At 37.2% G+C, this 17195-nt stretch overlaps 1 long non-coding RNA gene across 1 annotated transcript in view; it reads right to left on the bottom strand.

The window, feature by feature from the left end:
- Nucleotides 1–16694, bottom strand: part of LOC308186500 — a 59648-nt gene extending 42954 nt beyond the window's left edge. Inside the window, exons 1-2 of the long non-coding RNA XR_013944085.1 lie at nt 16136–16694; nt 15954–16042 (exon numbers count right to left, since the gene is read on the bottom strand). This is a non-coding gene — a long non-coding RNA (uncharacterized lncRNA). The remainder of the gene's footprint in view (nt 1–15953; nt 16043–16135) is intronic.
- Between the last annotated feature and the right edge of the window lie 501 nt (nt 16695–17195).

Here is a 17195-nt window from a genome sequence, read left to right as displayed (position 1 = left end):
CTTTGGGATGGAGGTGTGTTTGGGCATTATAATGGGATTATAGTGAGCAAAGTTCACCTAGAAGACATGATTTGGTTATCAGTTAGAGACAGGACTGGCCATGCAGTCTATCAGTTCCGTAACACCTTCTGGTTACCCATCCCTGCAGTAATAGCATGGAGCCTGGCCACAGTGTCTTCACTCCTCTCCACCCTCCGCACCGTATCTCTTAAAGTCAGCACACCAAGCTTCGCTGGTGTCACCGATACCTAAGGTTGCAGGCTATATTGCAAAGGGGACTATCATGGAACAGATTCCTTGCATATCTGCCACATCTCACCCTGGAATTTTCCTCAACACTGAACCTTCTCTTAAGATGTGGACAAACATTTAGCCTCAGTAAGTCACCTCCAGCAATTATTCCACAGAGGGTAAATTCAGAATGCATCCAAAATCTTAATTTTAATGTATTAACATTTATGTGCTAAATTTTATAAACCTTATGAACCTAATGAACCTGCTGATCCTTTTATAAATCTTTACTGTACCTCTGTGTGGTATTTCATCTACCAAAACAAACACACAAGCAAACAGAGAAAACAGGGTGAAATTGCAGAAATCTTAAAGTAGAATTTTTCTGAAGTCTTGGCAGGTTTGCATCTGTGGATTGCAGTAAATCTGTGACACTTCAGAATTAACAGGTAACAAATTTTTTTATTCTTTTTTTGGTTTACTTTTATTTCCCAGTTCACACATTCTTGCCTAGCTTTCAAATATGAGACGGAATGAATGACAGCACATAATGGAGTTTGGTACTGAAATTTAAGAACCACCAAGATTAGAGCTTCTAAGAGTTTGATGATCTTGCATACTTGTTCTCCCACAGTACTGCATTCACTAGGTTTGGACTTCCCTTCTTTGCTGGGATGTCCTTGCTGGCCCAGGAAGTTTGGGCAGAAGCCCATAGAAGTTCATGCTGTGTAGCTGCTTGCAGCTACCAGTCCCATACACTACCTGCTACGGTTCATCTCCACTCAGCTGTCTGGTTGCCAGTATCATCTCCCACTTGCAGGATGTTTCTGTCAGTCAGTATTATCATATTTTCCTTTTCCAGACCCCATTTTCTTTCTGAAACCACTTCTTTTTCAGGAATTTTCCTTTCTGACATCTCTTCTTCAGGAACTCAAGTACTGATTTTTCTCACCAAAATAATGTGTGTGCAGAAGCACAGCACATGATCCACTTCCTAATTGGTGATTCTGTTTCATGCCTCTTTACTAATTGGGGGATTCAGAATGTGTTACTTGTGTTTCATCCAGGTGTTACCAAAATTTTCAACCACTTGCACCAGTTGCACCCAGCAGGTAGTAGATCTCTACTTTAGAGTTCAGAAATTCAATTGAAATTCAGTTTCAAATATTCACCCCCCATACGCATTAATCCAATTATGTGCCACAAAAATTTAATCTATTTTTGTCTACAATGCTAGTCAACCCTAGTTTTGTTTCTTTCTCCAGCTTCTGGTACCGTCAGATTCCTGTTTCAATCTATTTGTTTTGTTTCAGGACCCTTGCTCAAAGATAACTTCCTTATTTTCTAAAACTGGAAGGAGATCACTGGAGAAAGGGGGACCTCAGTCTAGAAAATCTGTGATCAGACATTGTGGAGAAGGTCTGTCCTAAAATGAACTATTCTGGGTACACTGGAAACCAGTTCATCCTGGAAACTATAAGAGACTTGTCCAGAATCTCCATCATTTATTGGTAACGGGGGGAACAAGACTACTGAGGATAAGGAAAAGGCTGAGGATCTTAATGACTTCCTTACGTCTGTCTTTACTAATCAGACCATTTCTCCTTGGGGTACTCAGCCTCCCAAACTGGAAATCTGGGACAGGGAGCAGAAGAAATCCCCCATGATTCAGGTGGAAACAGTTAAGAGACCTGCTGCTCCACCTGGACTGTCACAAGTCCATGAGGCTGGATGGGATCCACCCGAGAGTGCTGAGGGAGATGGCGGATGTGATTGCTGGGTTGCTTTCCATCATCTATCAGCGGCCATGGTCATCCAGAGAGGTCCTGGATGACTGGAGACTTGCTAATGTGATGCCTGTCTATAAGAAGGGTTGTAAGGAGGACCTGGGGAACTACAGGCCTGTCAGCATGACCTCGGTACAAGGAAAAGTGATGAAACACGTCATCCTGAATGCAATCACGCGGCCTGTGCAGGAAAACTAAGGGCTCAGGCCCAGTCAGCATGGGTTCATGAAAGGCAAGTCCTGCCTGACCAAACTCATCTCCTTCCATGACTGGGTGACCTGCCTTGTGGATGAAGGAAAGGCTGTTGACGTAGTCTACCTAGATTTCATCAAGGCCTTTAGTAAGTGTGTCTCCCATAGTATTCTCCTGGAGAAGCTGGCAGCTCATGGCTTGGCCAACTATACTCTTTGGTGGATTAAAAACTGGTTGGATGGCTGGGCCCAGTGAGTGGTGATGAATGGAGTGAAATCCAGGTGGTGGCCAGTGGTGTCCCTCAGGGGTTGGTGTTGGGGCCCATCTTCTTTAATATCTTTATTGATGACTTGGATGAGGGAATTGAGTTCGCAGACGACACCAAGTTGGGGGGAAGTATCGATCTGCCAGAGGGTAGGAAGACCCTGCAGAAGGAACTGGACAAGTTAGATCAATGGGCAGATGCCAATGAGATGAGGTTCAACATGGCTAAGTGCCGGGTCCTGCACTTTGATCATGACAACCCCATGCAATGCTACAGGCTTGGGGCAGAGTGGCTGCAAAGCTGTGCAGAGGAAAAGGATCTGGGGCTGTTGGTTGATGCTCACCTGAACATGAGCCAGCAGTGTGCCCATGTGGCCAAGAAGACCAATGGCATCCTGGCTTGTATCAGGGATAGTGCAGCCAGCAGGACTAGGGAAGTGATTGTCCCCCTGTACCCTGTTCTGGTGAGGCCACACCTCGAGTACTGTGTTCAGTTTTGGGCCCCTCAGTACAAGAAGGACATTGAGGCACAGGAGTGTGTCCAGAGAAGGGCTATGAAGCTGGTGAAGGGTCTGGAACACAAGTCCTGTGAGGAGCATCTGAGGGCACTGGGGTTGTTTAGTCTGGAGAAGAGGAAGCTCAGGGGAGACCTTAGTGCTCTCTACAACGACCTGAAAGGAAGTTGTGGGAAGCTGGGGATCAGCCTCTTCTTGCAGATAAAAAGGGCTAGGACAAGAGTTAATGGCCTCAGGTTACACCAGGGGAGGTTTAGTTTGGAAATTTGGAGACATTTCTTCTGAGAAAGAGTAGTCAGGCATAGGAACGGGTTGCCCAGGGAGGTGGTGGAGTCACCATCCCTGGAGGTGTTTAAGGAAAGGTTGGATGTGGTGCTTAGGGACGTGGTTTAGTGGGTGATATTGGTGGTAGTGTGGTTGCTGGACCAGATGATCTTGGCGGGCTTTTCCAACCTTAATAATTCTATGATTATATATTCAGTGATAAATTCATAGACTTGATTCTCTTAAGACGTAAGAGTTTCTGCTTTACACTTCTGGATTACAGGTTTTCACATGGTTTTAATTTGATATCAAAGAAATTAGTTTCTGTGAATGATGTCAAGTCAGATTCCCAACATAAGGACATTTATTTACCAGAACTTGACCGAGGCCTTTATTCTGTGTTTGTTTGTTTGTTTGTTTTTAAGTAAATAAAACAAGCAAACAAGGAAAAAACACTTTTTTGTTTGCTTTTGTTTTTTGTTGCTTTGTGCATCTCACATTCTTATTGCTATATATTTTCAGTTTCAATTTAAATTTTAAGATGCAAAGCATATATGTTTACACGCTAAAAAAAAAAAAAAAAAAGAAAAAAAAAGGAATTATTGTCCATGCACTAGGCTAGCAGATGTTCTTATTACTATTTTAAAGCATAGATTGTATGTGCTGTGTTAGGGATCTAAGAACCCCAAATGTTAGAAAATTCTATTTTTTTTCTAAATTACGTGATGGCACCATTTTTGGATGACTGCAGCTCAATGCTCTTATTACTGAGTCTGTATATAATTTTCAGAATATATTATGTACTGAATTTTCAGGTTATTCTAAAAGGTATGTATTCAGGTATTCTAAAGGGTATGTATTTTTAATGTTCAACCATTATCTGGTTCCTAAACACCATATCGCAATTAGAAGAAATGTATTTTATCACTGTTTACATTAATTAAATAATATTAATTAATTAATTAATGCTAATTGGTTATTGATCATTAATTAATTAATAATATTAATTAATTAACAATATTAATTAATTAATAATACAATTAAATAATTGCATTAACGTAAACATTATCACTGTTTTTTAGCAGATTAACTTCCGTGCTAAATAGGGGTCATGTGAGAGAAGTACCAATGAACGCTAGGTCTACTGTGCTAGTATTGTTTACTGAGATGTACCTAATGTAGTTCAGCTCAGGTAAGAGGTAGAACTATTGACCTAGAGAATCTCTGAAATATTTCAACACGTCCGTAAAGGAAAAGAGCAAACTTAACATTGCTGAAGATTTTATTTAGGCAGAAGACTGTTTAGGACATATTATGTCTATAGATATAGTAAATGTTTTATTTTCAAATCTTTTTTAAACACAAACTCTAGCTGCCATGAAAATAACATTTGCCAACTGTAAGCATGCAGCCACCATATGTACTTTTATATCAGCTGCAGTTGTGATAATATTGCATATCACAGTTTGTGAAAGAATCAAATATTGACTTCTTAATGATAATCTGATAAAAATAATTAAACACATTAAAAGTGTGTATTAGATATCTTCCCTTTTTATATTTTCTATACTTCTCACTTTTTTAAAATAACAGAAGATAAAAACTGTAAAAAAAAAGCTTAAAACACAAAGAGGGAAGTATTTTTATTTTCCACTTGTGAAGCAAACAAAAATAAAAGAATCTGAAAGGTGTGAAGATGAAAAAAAAAAAGGAATAAATTTAAATTGAATTGTAAATTTTGTTTTGTAGTGCATCTATGTATTGTTCCTATATTTCTGTCTAGGGAATACAGCTACAAATGGCTAATGTAAAGCAAAATAGCTATAAATATGTCAATATCAATGAGTGTATCTACATTAGCAACTTCATGCACTGGTGCAATTTTCTTGACATTTAAACTTGGAGCCTTGCTGTAAACACTAAGCATGCTAGTGGTGTGTTCATTGCAGCTTCTCTCCTGGTAGAAGTAAGGTTGGAGTCACCATCTAGAGTACCCCATTTGCAGTATGGACACAAGGTACCTTTCTCAGAAGATAAGCACACTTTATTCATGTTTCTCCACCAGCTTGCTCTCTATACATGAACAGATACCTGCTTGTAATGACAAGGCTATTTGGGGTGTCACCATAGAAATGTGCTTTCCATTGGCTAGGTAGAGATGTGGTATATGCTTAGGTATAACTAGTGTGAATTTTGATGATCAACATAGAATGCAGAGATATGATGCTAGAACCATAACAGATCCTGATCTATTATGACGTCCCCCTTGGATGTCACCAGCAGCTAGTGTGGAGGTATCCAGTCTATTCAAAATTTTGAGCAGCTTTTGAATGACTGGCACAAATTTATAACGAATTATCAGCATGTCTGTGAGTCCTGGGTGAATTGGATCTGTCTGTGTTAATCTTCAATGTAAATCTGATTTCTGAGATGCATATGGCCCCCTACATTGTGCTTATATAGTAACCATGCATCCACAGCAAGTCAATGATCCTTCATATGCAACATATACAACATGCATATAGGAAATACAATGAATTCAGAGTAATTGTTTACCAAGGAATTTCAGTGTCTAGCAGTCCAGTGTAGCTTGGCTATCAGCTTCCAAGAAACTAATCTGAAGCACTCTGATGTCTACTAATGGGCTGCTAATGTTCTGAGCTTTCTGCTTCTTCCTCAGTTTCCCTAGCCTGTACCCACATTGAAGCAGAAAATCAGGGAAGAGTACTGTGGGTCAGGCATGAATTATGCAGTGGTAGCAACCCATATGCTTACTGTACAGCTTTGGACTAGTTATTTTTAGGTCTCGCTCCTTAAAAAGTTGGAACAGCTTTGCTTGTCCAGAACTAGATATAAATCTATACTAATTATTTTATAGACTGCCCCAATAGCTCTTCCTAGCCTAATTACTGATGAACTTTCTTCCTACAGGTTTTCCTTCTCTTTCACAAGGGTGGACCATTTTCTGCAAAAGATTTGTGTTTCTTTTTGTTTTGTTTTGTTCTAAACATGGTATTTCATTGTCAGTTAGTGAAATCCATAATTACAAAGGAGCCACACTGGCTCCTTACCATAGATTATATGGGAAATTAAGAAAGATTTTACTTTTAAAAAAAAAAGATTAAGAAAAAGGGGGGGAACAGAGTTGTGTTTTTTGTCCAACAATCCACTGATTAAACTTCATATCAATGTGAGGGTGAATATCACATGAAGTTGTGACAGTGCCCAACAGTGAAAGATTAGCAAAGAATGTTATAAGAGGTCAAGCATACAGTGACATTGTCCTAGAAGACTTCATGGTTCAGGAACTTCATAAGACTCATGCTTGTGTGTTTAATAGTCCCTGACAGATTTGTTTTCTTTTCTATACACACACTAAAAGTACTGTCATACAGGGAAGGATTTGAAATTTCATCACATTACTGTGTCTTGACAGGCTGGCTCAGAGTTCTTAGTGGCCATCAGAGGTTCTGTTTTTACTTTGAAGGAGTGTTTGGGTATTTTGCAATAACTTTTCATTAGATGAAAGGTACTTGATAAAGTGGTGGGAATTCAGGATGCTTCTCAGTGAATTGAGTGTTCAGTTAGATGATCAGGATTTTATGTGTTCCCATTTGGGTCTCCTGAATCTGTAATTATTTTCTTTAAAGTAGCCCAATTTTCCAGGTACAGGAAATCATTTTCCTACCTATTCTAATGTTATATTATGGTGCAGTTGTGAGACATGGGGTTTAAATTTTGGCTGAGTCCATACCTTCACTAGTGTGAATTACTTTTTCAGTGAATTATATATATATATATATGGATAGATACACCATAGCCTCAGATCTCTCTAAACTACAATAAAATCAAGCAATCCCTCTAAATTTTACCATAAGCTATTTTTTTCTTACTCTATTTCCCAGGTCAAAAACAGGGCAGTTTCTCACTTTTTCATGCTATGTCTCAGTTTTAAGACTAGTCATATTACAGTATACAAGTTAGATACAAACCGACAGTTCTGGTAGTTGTCACAGTTAGAAACAAAGATAGAGCCAATAGCAACAAACTGAGTGATTTCAGTTATTGCTTTTGAGTATTTTTAACTTACTATGAAGATTTATCAAAGTAGAATGGACTGCATTTGGTTCATACAAAATAAATTCAATATTGGTACTTTAATACATTGTTGGCATTCTAATATTTTATTTTTACTAATATGTATTTGAAATAATATCATAATTCTCTCACTTTTGACAAAGTGTATCTCTTCTTGTATACTGTAGGTGTTGTCTCAAGCCCTTGAGCCTTCCATTGCCTTCAAATCCAGTTACAGAGAAAATAAACTTTCCAGTAAATGGAAACATTGGTAAAGTGTTAATCTACTTTAAGCCTTAGGCTATTTGAAAAATCACAGATTTGCCATGTTCCCATAGATCTAAGAAGGAAACTAGAACTCTACTGAAAATCTCATTTTGTGCACTGTTGGCTAAACGAACAGAAAACAGAGATATGCAGATTTGTTATGAAGCATAACAGTGTGCTGTAGTCTTACTTTCAGAACAATATTTTTCATAAATGAAAGATATTAAGTTTGTCAACAGGAAACTGTTAACCTTTAGAGATAAACAGTAGTAACAGGAAAAATCATGTTTCATGACAATTCAAGTATGTATTAAGCAGACATATGCATATAAATGTGTATATGTATACACAAAGAAACATTCATGTTACATATTACTGTAACTGCGATGCAGAAAAGTCCAATTAAAGAAAAAAAAATGTCACTGTGATGGTGGCCAAATACAGGACAAAAAACAGTGATATCTACATCTTTGAAGATACTCAGATCTCACCTGGACAAGATCCTTACCAAACTGGTCTAGTTGCTTTTGAAGGAGTAGAAGGAATACATGATCTCCAGGGGTCCACTACATCCTAAACATTCCATGATTCTACAGTTTATTAAAATTATCACTGACATGAGCAGGAGTTAATAACCTACAAGATAAATTAGAAAATATATTTTGCTGAATCTTATTCTTACAGAAATAGTAGAAATCTCCCCTGGAAGAATAATGTTTCATGTTAAATGTCAAACCATAACACTGCTGAGTGAATGTTTAAATTGAATTCTTTGTAGCATCTTTCTTTTAATGTTCTGTTTTCTTTACCACCTTTTTTTTTTTTTTTTTTTTTTTTTTTTGGAGAGGTGAGCTCAACAGACACATGGCTGCAGTGCATCTTGGGAAGCAAAATTTTTTTCTTTGGTCAGGCTGCTAGAAGGAGATACAAAACCAGAAGACATTTCCAGTGAGGTATTGGCAACTGATAGTTCAGCAATTATGTACAGGTTGTTTTTAGGTTTCTGTTTTGTTTTATTTTGTTGTTTTCTTTCTAAGAAAAGGTTGGTTTTCAGCAGCAAACATCTTTTTAAAATTAATAGAAAATTCAAACCTCAGGTAATGAAAGTTGCTGTTTAAAACCATCAGAGTTAAAACTATTTTATTTTTATTTTTTTAATTCTCTTTTAAGAGAAATTTTGGTCAGTCATATTAATGTCGCTAAGTGTACTTTAAAGTATTCACTTATATTAGATCAGAAGGGAGAATCTACTGAAGAACAAAATTTTTTCATAAATGCTAATGTTACTAGTCTATTGCCCCACAGCTCTATAAATATTATTTTCTCCTTTCGCTCCTGGATCTCCTTCTGTCAAAGGAATATTTTTCCTTTGGCTGATAATTAGTAGCAAAATCTTTTATGTCTTTCTTCTAGCTTTTTCTTGGTCAACAATGAGGTACAGCTCCACAGGACTGCCTTCCATGAGCAAAATAATTGTACTGTCATTTATTACATATTTTTTTTCCAAATTGAGATATTTTCACAGTGATTTTAACACTTTTCTGATACTGATCTTAAAGAGCTCTTACTGCCTTGATGGTTTATTTCTTGGGGCAGTAATAACTGAAATTTCTCACTTTGGAGGTAAAATAGATGAACATGTGGTCTAAAAATAACCAATAATAATAAAAATAATACTTTTGTAGCAGCACTGCAACCCACTTTATTAGTGTGGTTATTTTATCTCACTTTCGTGCAACATTATGGAATGTTGTCAGTTAATAGTTTTAACTCTAGCGGTTCAGTGCAAGGTATTTTGTAGTGATGATTAAGCCCAAAATATTTTAAAACTTTCTAAATCAAATCAACATGTTGTTTGAAAATAAGTATAGAAATTAGATTCATAATGAAATTTCTCTGGGCCAAAGCTGATGATCTGCATGGTATAAACATTTTTGAATTATTTCAGTTGTTTTGGGCTACAGATACTCAAATTACAAATAATATAAAAAAAAAAAAAAGTTTATTTTGAAAGAAATAAACAAAGCTATAATTGTTCTTATTTTTTACTATGTCTGCAAACTGACTACTACTTTTTAACAAAGCTTGATTGTAACAAAGTGGTAAACTGTAAGTGGATAAGCTCATGTCAGAAAAATTTTGCATTAAAACTTGTCTGATTATAAACTATGTCTTATCATGACTTCCTCAGAGAAACACAGGAAGGCCAATGAGTGGGAAATGATGCAAAAATTGTAGTTTTGTGGATGTTGTCTCGTCCCCCCATCCCCCCTGTGTACCCCCTTCCCCACACACTCATTTAGCACTAAGTCCTATTGCCATCAGAAGTTGCTTCTGTGTGTTCAGCACTAGAATTAATTTGGCACATAAATAGACTCCACCTCACTCTTGCACAGTTGTGCAGACTGCTATAACAGCAGGAAAAAAAAATTGCTTGTCTTTATTTGTTTGTTTGTTAACTCACTGGTTTAAGATATATTAAAAATAGACTACTAAAATAAATGTGTACACAAAAGTTTTTAAGGGATTTAAGAATTTTAAAAAGCTTCTCTGAATTCATAATGGTAAATCTGTCCTCAAACTGCCCTTATATACAAACCTAAGGAAAATCCCATTTGTAATAGAGTTACTGTGTTTCTATCACCAAGTCAAATTATTTATCCATACCACGATTTTTCCACAAGCAATGAGTACATGAACCGAAGATATTTCATTTTGCTTTCTATGAATTTGCATTAAGGAAGCAAAAAACCTACAAATCAATGACTTATTTGTTTTATCATCAGTTTCTGAAAAGATCTTTGTTAATGCCTGGAAAGCAATTACACCTGAAATTCAATGAATATCTTTGAATTCTGCTTTTGTATTCTAAACAATTATTGTTTTTGTTTGTTTGTTTGTTTGTTTTTGTATTTTGGAGGAACTTCAAAAGTTTGGGAGATTTATGTCAGCTGAATACTTAAATATGATTTTTTTTTCCTGGTCTTAATCAAAATGTTTGGATTTATAAAACTCATTTGAACCATCACAAGAACTGCTTGTGGCAGAATTTCTGATGTCTATGTTTCTGTTTAGCTGGGAAAATTGCAATAACAGGCTACAGAAAGCAAGTACAGCATTCCTGGCTTGACAGAAGAGAGATAGATTACACCTTATTATTGAACCATGTTGAAGAAATGGTGGTGCTAATTATCAGGACAGCTAATGTATTAAAATACTACCTTTTCTCAAAATTCTGGAAGAGAATCTCCTACAAGAAAAAAAGAGCTAAAGAGCCTTTTCCTTATTTAGCCCTAGTATAACTCTCGTGAACAAGGTTAAATATCCAGAAGATAACAAGATTCTCAATGTAAAGCATCATTTTCTCAGTTGTTCTCCTGGGGTAACAAAATCTTACCCTTAGAAATTAATTTAAATGATATTATTTAGCACACAGACCTCTGATTACAAGAGAAAATACATCAGCTGTCAGTGGTAGAAAAAATGCTTCTTGTGAACTGTATCACCAGTCATGCATCAGAAAGTCACTGATCTGGCTGAAATATTTTAAGTGAAGATTGCTGTGATTTTCCAGAAACAATGATAATAATATTTTCTCTATTATATAGCAGTATTCTCTCTAGTAGCTTCCAGAGAATTTTACAAATAAGTGTAAAGGGCACTACTGAAATGCAACTACTAATGAAGTGGAAACTCATCCATACAATATGTAACACAACAGTGAGAAGTCAGGACATTTCAGCCAAAGAAATATACTTAATTCCATGAAAATTTCTAAGGAAAATCCACAGTGTCAAAATGGAACAAATCAGACCTTATGTTTAGAAACTGTTTTGAAAGATATTCTTGTAGTAAGTGCATTCTGTTCCAGTTATCCATTTAAGAATGATCTCTTCTGAATCATATGGTTAACTCTGTACTGCAGAACTACTGATATTTTGAACCTGCTGATTGGCAGTATTGCTTACTATAAGCAATCTTAAGCCAGTGAGACAGCTCTTTATATTTATTGTACAAATTCACATGCTTCTGAAAATAATAACTGCTATGATCTGCAATTAGCTTTTGGTATCCACCTCCTGGCTACTTTTCTCCTGTTGTATGGGGGGGTGGGGGGGATGAGGGGGGAAGGTTCTGTGAATAAAAGTGATACAGAGGTTATTTAAAATTGAGGTTACTTTGTAAGACATCTGATAAAACATACACTAAACCATGCAGCAAGCCATACAGTAGACCCCCAGCCCTTGAACAGACAACTCTTCTTTATTAAAAAGTGTGCTACCCTATTGGCAGACAGAGAATTCCATCAATACAGATATATAGTGATTCTTGTACTGTGAAAGCCAGTTTAGGTTTTGGTAGAGTTATTAATTACTAAACAATTTCACGTAAGTAAAGCTAACTTGACTAGGTAACATAGTCATAATTGTATCAGACTCAGCACAACAGAAGTTGGCTCCACACAGGAAGGATGGCTCTTCATGTTTCCAGAATCACAGAATCACCCAGGTACCTGGCTGGGGGATGGATCAAGGATGGTCACAGAATTAGAGAATAGTTGATGTTGGAAGGCACTTTTGGATGTCATCTGCTCTAATACACCTGTGCAAGCAGAACCACCTAGAACAAGTTGCCAAGGACCATGTCCAAATGGCTTCTGAAGATCTCCAAGGAGGGAAACTACACACCCTCTCTGGGCAACCTGTGCCAGTGCTCCATGACCCTCACACAGTACAGAAATGCTTCCTGATAATCAGATTCCTTGTTCCAGTTTGAACCCATTGCCTCTTGTCTTAACACTAGGCACCACTGAAAAGAGCCTGGCTCCATCCTCTTTGTACCCTCCCTTCCGGCATTTATACATGCTGATAAGAATACCCTGAGCCTTCTTTTATCCAGGCTGAAGAGTCCCAGCTCTCTCAGTCCCTCCATATAGAAGAGGTGCTCCAGTCTCTTCATCATTTTCATGGCCCTTCATTGGACTCTTTCCAGTATGTCCATATATGGCTTGTACTGGGGGGAGGATGCAGAACTGGACACAGTACACCGGGTACAACCTTGCCAACACTGAGTAGAGGGGAAGGATCACCTTTCTGGACCTGCTGCCAATACTAATGCAGCACAGTGTATTGTTAGCCTTCTTAGCAGCAAAGGTACACAGAATCATAAAATCTTAGAACGGCCTGGGTTGGAAGAGACCTCAAAGATCATCTAGTTTCAACTTCCGTGCCATAGGCAGGGATGCCTAGGCAGGTTGTTCAGGGTATCATCTAACTTGGTCTTAAACACCTCGAGGGATGGGGCATCCACAACATCTCTGGACAACCTATTCCAATGCCTCACCATCCTCTAAGTGAAGAATTTCCTCCTAACCTCTAATCTAAATCTCCCTTCTTTTAGTTTAAAACCATCCCCCCTCGTCCTGTCAATATCTGATTGAGCAAAGAGCCGCTCTCCGTATTTTTTTTGTAAGTCCTTGTTAAGTACTGAAAGGTTACAATGAGGTCATTCCAGAGCCTTCTCTTCTGTAGGCTGAACAGCCCCAGCTCTCTCAGCCTTTCTTTGTAGAAGAAGTGCTCTAGCCCTCTGATCATCTTTGTAGCCCTCCTCCGGACTCACTCTAACAGGTCCACATCCTTCTTGTGCTGGGGACCCCAGACTTGGATGCAGCACTCCAAGTGGGACCTCACAAGGGCAGAGCAGAGGGGGAAAATCACCTCCCTCCACCTGCTGGCCCCTCCTCTTTTCATGCAGCCTGGGATGCAGTTGGCCTTGTGGGCTGCAAGCACACACTGCCAACTCATGTTGAGCTTTTCATCCACCAGAACCCTCAAGCCCTTCTGTGCAGGGCTGCTCTCTGCATCACTAACTCATGTTCAACTTGGTGTCCTCCTAAGCCCTTTTCTACAAAGATGCCTTTCAGCTCTGTGGTCCAGCTGGGGTTGTTCCTCCACAGGTGCACTTCTCCTTGTCAAGCTTCTTGAAATTCTTGTCAGCCTACCTCTCCAGCCTGTTGAGGTCACTCTGGATGGCAGCATGGCCCTCTAGTGAATCAGCCACTCACCCCTGTTTTGTGTCATATTCAAATTTACTGAAGGTGCACTCTGCCCCATAATCCAGATCATTAATGAAGATATTAAACAGGACTGGACACAGAATTGATCCCTGATGTAGCCTGCTCATTACTGGCCTCCAACTAGACTTTGTGCCACTGACCACTACCTTCTAGACCCAGCTGTTCAGTCAGTTTCGCATCCAGAAACACTGGAATTCAAACACAGAAAGCTGAGGAATGAAAACAGAGTTCAAAAATTACTTGTCCTTGAAATGGGTTTGACAGAAACTTTCTGAATAGACAAGCCACCCCAGGGATAACTTGTTAGCACAGTGTTGCAGCAAAGGCTGTTCTCCTGCTCAGAATCTGGTGGAACCCTGTTGTAGTGATCTTTACAGTAATTACCCCAATTATGCTCCATTTCCCCAGATAACAGAGAGCTGATTATAGTCTGCTAAATGTAATTTATAATATTTCTGTCTGAAATTTTTAAGACCCTTATGCTTTCAGACTACCAGAAAGTGTATCTTAAAACATTGTTCACTATTTCTTCCTACAAGTTCAATTGTTCTGCGTCTAAGACAATGAAAAGCTTCAGAAATAAACCACACAATTAGAAATGAATGAACATTTTAGAATTGCAGGAGCTCATATTCTCTTATCCTGAATTAGCACTTTTAAATGCTCGATTTTACCCTACTGACATTAATTAAGCTCACCATGTGTTTATATATGACAAATTAAGGGATTTTTTTTTTTTTTAAAGAGCTCATCTAGCTTTAATTACAACATACTGTACATTACAAAGAAAATACTGCTCCAAACTACTGATTTCTATTCACATCTGATATATTCAAATTAATTAATGGTTATAATTTAAAATGATTAACAAAGAAACAAAGATAACTAAATTGGATATTTTAAATTACTGTATGTCCGGCTACTTGAGAATGAGATAATTATTGTCTCACAACACTCATGGGAGACAGAAAAAATCATTGACTAAATTAATGTGGCATAAGCTAATTTTATATTTCCACACTGTCTGAATAATTCTTTTTCAAATCTGACAAAGTCTTGGGTGGCATATCCGATCCTAATTTAGCAAATTGTCCTAATTCATGTAGAACATATAATCGTTTGCTTAGGAGATAAAGAAATTAATTTTTTTTTTTCCTTTTGGTTTGTATACCTTACTCTTTTAAAATTAATTTATTCCAAGACAACAAAAACAAAACATGAACTTCAATTTTCAAAACATTTACTTCAGAACTTTAACTTTGAAAGATGTCTACTTAAATCTATTTTCCTGGATCAGGGCCCATCTCACTTTAATTTTTCATCCAGAGTCAGTGAGGGACTATATTTCTTCTAGTGATGTTTAAAAAAACACAATGCTAAGACTAGTTAGAACTTCCTGGATACCTTAATCAGTAAAGCTCAGCTAGGCTGGTGGTCTGTACAACTAATAAATTCTGGTTGTGGGGACTAGTAACCGAGGCCTGCATTTGTCATTCACAGGTGAGGAAGAAATTATGGGGTTTACTTATTTATGAGGTAATTAATAATTGTGATCTCACTATATTTTTCCAATAAAAAATAAATTCAAAGCAAACCTTAAATGCTTTCTGAAATATATCTCAAAAATGTTGGAAAAATAACAGTTAAAAAAAAAAAAAAGAGAGAGAGAAAGTAATTATTTTTATTTTTATTTTTTGCAATTATTTTAATTGTACCCTTTTAGTTTCCAGTAAATACCTAATAGAAAAGAACTGAAATTCAGAAGAATGATGAGGACACCATGCCTCCTCCCCCCTGTTCCCCCTTCCCTCACTACCCTCTCTTCCCACTCCCCTCTCCCCCCAAAGGGACTTACACCGCAAGGGACAAGTTGAGGCATTTGACTTAGGCATTCTGGGATACTGCCCAAAGTCAACATACAGAGAAATCTCTGTATACAGTCAATGAAGACTGTCTCCTATTTGATGAAAAAGAATAAAGAACCAAGATAAACATCAAGGTAGACCAGGAGATAAAAAGGTACAGATACATTAGAATGTGAACAAAAAGATTTATCATAGAGTTTATCACGAGTTATCTACATTGGGGAGAGGTTGAACATGCTGTTGAGAAAGGAAACCTAAACAGGTAGTATACATGTAAAGTAGATATTTCATTAAAAAAAAAATAGCAGTAGTAAAAGAATGACTTTTATGCTAGAGAAAGTCAAAGATGCCAGATTATCCCACCAATTAAATGTGGTAAACTTTGCATGCAAATAAGTCTTAGTCTTTTACTTACCTTATGAATGTTTCAGTACTTCAGATATTCCAGGCTCTGAACCTATGAATTAAATCTCTAGAAATGACAGGCTGTTCCCAGGGTGTTTTCTAAATTACAAAATAAAAATAAAAATAATAAAATAACTGAGAAAGAGATGTAAGCCAAATAACAAGTCTGAAGCAAAAATAAGACTCCAGGACCTGTGGATTTTCTTGGATGTTTCAGGAGTTCCCTTGTGGAGATCCCTTCCTTATGTTACATTTTCCTTTTCTATAAAGCGACAATAATCCTGACCTAGTGATGATTTAACAGGCCTAATCACCTGTGAATTACAAGAAGAGAAACAGAAAAATACTACCAGCCCAATCAAAGTCCACATTCTCCTTTCATTTGAACATAGTTCAAAGTACCTCCCCAAAGTACAGGACATTTCACAAGTAATAATCACAGTGTAGCTAGAATTGTTCATGGTGCCAAATAAAAAATAAATCAATTTCTATTTCTTTCACTGAGTGCACTATACATATAATAGAACAGAGTAGAACATCCTGTTTAAAGTCCCATTCCATGTGGACACTGCCTTTCCCACTTCCCCAATTAATTGAATTGATTGTTTCTCTTTAGTTAAGACTAAAAACTTCTGCCTAAATCAACGAAGTTATTATATTTTTTTTCTAGTTTGAATTGCAGAAAGGAATGAGGCATGTCCATTGTCTCTTTTGCTTTTGGCAGTGACCAGAGAACATTCTGCAAAGATGGTAGGACCAAGTGAATCCATCATAGAGATCCAACTTGGAAGAACACAGCAGAAAATAACCATAGATGATAATGATACCATATTATTTTAATTGAACCTGAATAGTTGCATAAAATGCACACTTAAAGTAATCCATGATTTTGGGATAGCATCTGGCCATAAATAAAACTTGATATAAGTATCAACAAAATATGATATGATACAAAGAAGTAATTTCACCAGGAAAAAAAAAAAAAAAAAAAAAAAGGTCCTAAAGTATACTCAGGAATTAAAACTCATGAAATCTAGATTTTAATAAAAATTAAATACCAAAGCACTGATTTTATCAGACAAGTAAGCAACAAGTGCTGAGGAAAAACGGAAAAACATAGTACTTGTTTGTGTTTTTGTGTATGGGGGAGGGATGGAAGGTTTGAGTGAGGAGGTGGAAATCAGAAAGAGCAAAGATTTTTATGTGAGAAACAAGACCATTATTTGCCCTAAATTTTACATACTACCATCAA

The sequence above is a fragment of the Anser brachyrhynchus genome (assembly GCF_964034855.1).
Source record: "Anser brachyrhynchus genome assembly, chromosome: 1".
Lineage (NCBI taxonomy): Eukaryota > Metazoa > Chordata > Aves > Anseriformes > Anatidae > Anser > Anser brachyrhynchus.
The sequence above is the reverse complement of the archived record's forward strand: the minus strand, read 5'-3'. Positions and strand labels throughout refer to the sequence as shown.